We start from the raw sequence: 2,533 nt of genomic DNA on the forward strand, positions 1-2,533 counted from the left end.
TGTGTTTAAATGTTTCCGTATTAAATGTCCTCCAATTTCAAGGTCTTATACCACAACCGAATGCTTCAATAAACAAAAGGGTTGATTTTGAATAAACTAAACGAAAGTATTTTAAAAGAAAATTAAAGATAAAATGTGTCTATTGTTCATACACTTGATAATATAAAAGAAAATATCAACTTTCAGTGATATCTTTTTATTTCTTCAGCCAACTGTTGCTTTCATACTTAAATGACATATATTAAAACGGTGTCCCGTTAGGATCATCGCAGCATATTCTTTCAATCTTACAATGATAATACGATACTAAGATGACGAAATGTAGAAACAACGACACTGCGGTGATTAAAACGCAAAACAACCAAAGTAAGATGTTGAAAACTCGAAACAATAGCGTGTTTTCAACATCGTTGTTTCAACTTTTTATAATCATGATTTCGTTGTTTCGTTATCTCGGCTTTTCATTATCGTTATATCGAGTTTTCGACATTCCTGTGTTGCGTTTCCATCATCGTAGTTTACGTGTTTTCCTTATCGTGGTATCGTGTTTTCACTCACGTAGTTGTTGTTGTTAGTGAAAACCCGAAACCACGATAGTGAAAACCCGAAACCACGATAGTGAAAACACGAAACAACGATGACGAAAACACTTCGATGGTGAAAATACGATACTATAAACCTGAAAGCCCGAAAATATTATGGTCAAAAATTCGATACGACGATAATAGAAACACCACGTTAGTGAAAGCACAAAACAACGATAATGAAAACTCTAAACAACAATTATAAAAAGTCAAAGTAACAAAACAACGAACCACAATGGTGAAAAGTAGAAACAACGATGATGAAAACACAACTTTATATATTATTCTTTTTATGATATAATATATGACATCGTACTGTCGTTGTTTTGCGTTTTCACTATCGTAGTTTCGTGTTTAAACCATCGTTGTTTCGCCTTTTCACCCCATGGCATCATGCTGTAGACTTTTAACCATCGTATTATCGCATTATCGTAGTTTCGATGTAAAAAAAATGCGGAGATGGCCCTAACGGGATACTGTAACTTATACACTGCTTTCTCAATACAAGGTTCTTTTTTTATTTCAATGTAAGAAACGAGTCCTTTTTTAATAGTATAACTAGTGCAATTCTATTTAAAGTACAACTAGAGCCAATGACATGACTACAATAATTTAAAAAAACATTTTTATTTTCAGCGTAAAATTTCCCTGACAAAACAAAAATATAAATTACATAAAACAAACAATTCTGTGCTGATTTAAGCAATAATAAAGGCAATAAAAGAACAAAACAAAAGGAACTGCTGTGCCAACATGATTGAGAATGTTGATAAACTACTGTACCGTTAATGATCCGAAACCGAAAACGGTAACTATATACTGTGTAAAGAGCTCATAAAACAATCTTTTCTAAATTAGCATTTTTAATCGTGGTAAATTACATCTGGTTTACTTCACCATAAAAACTAATGCAGATAATTTCGATTAAAGTTTTAAAGGCAAAGAATTAATTTGAGAAAATTGGTGTTATTTATGTAAAGAAGGTACACAAGGTTAAATAACAATAGTAATAATTATGATAAAGTAACAACGATCATGTCGGCTTAGGACAGACACCTTTCAAATCGTGGCATTTTTAAACAGTATTTCCGGTGTGATTTCGGTAACCTTTGGATATTTAAGTGAGATACATGAATTGAAATATTTTATGAATAATTTGGATAACTTCTGTGAATCAAAAGCATATGTTTATTATCTCTTACATGAAATGTACACATTCAAAAGTAAATTGTCCGCGTATGTCCGCGTATTTAACACTTATCCAAAAAATATCATTGTTTATTTCCAGGTGCGGGTCATACTTATAAGTTTTTATTAACAGCTTTCTTTTTCTCGTTTTTTGCATCATATTTCCATTCAATTTCAAATTTTATTTATTCATTTATTTTGTTCAAATTAAGTAAATCCGTAAAATGCTTTAAAGATTTGAGATTTAAACATTTGTCATGTTAGGAAGTCCCTGAAACATAATCGTTCTAGCCACACATCTATACAGTTTAACATCAAGTAATATCATAGAACAGTGTTGTTCCCGAACCCTGCACAGATCGTATTTATTGGTTTCTACAGTGTGAATATACGAATATACGGACAATACACTTGTCCAAGATAATTTATGTAGTTCCCGAAATAATTCATATAACTAAAAAATTCATAGTCCCTTAAAATATTTAAAACGATTAAATAATTTTACATTTTTATTGATTTTAATAGTTATTTAACTTAGTACATAACATTCAAATATATTGGCCCTTTAAGATAGAATCTGCCTTTCAAGCATAGTGAAAGAAAATCAAACAAACACATAAAGACAAACTAATGGAGGATTTAAAATCGATTGAGAACGCAACCCCAATAATACCAACAAATAGGAAAAACGGCTGTCAGATTATTATAATATGCTGTCAGTCGAAATAGGTTCGCTTTTTTATAAAAGAAAGTTTGCTGAA

Source organism: Ruditapes philippinarum, unplaced genomic scaffold (assembly GCF_026571515.1).
Source record: "Ruditapes philippinarum isolate M1 unplaced genomic scaffold, ASM2657151v2 ctg1110_1_1_1_1, whole genome shotgun sequence".
Lineage (NCBI taxonomy): Eukaryota > Metazoa > Mollusca > Bivalvia > Venerida > Veneridae > Ruditapes > Ruditapes philippinarum.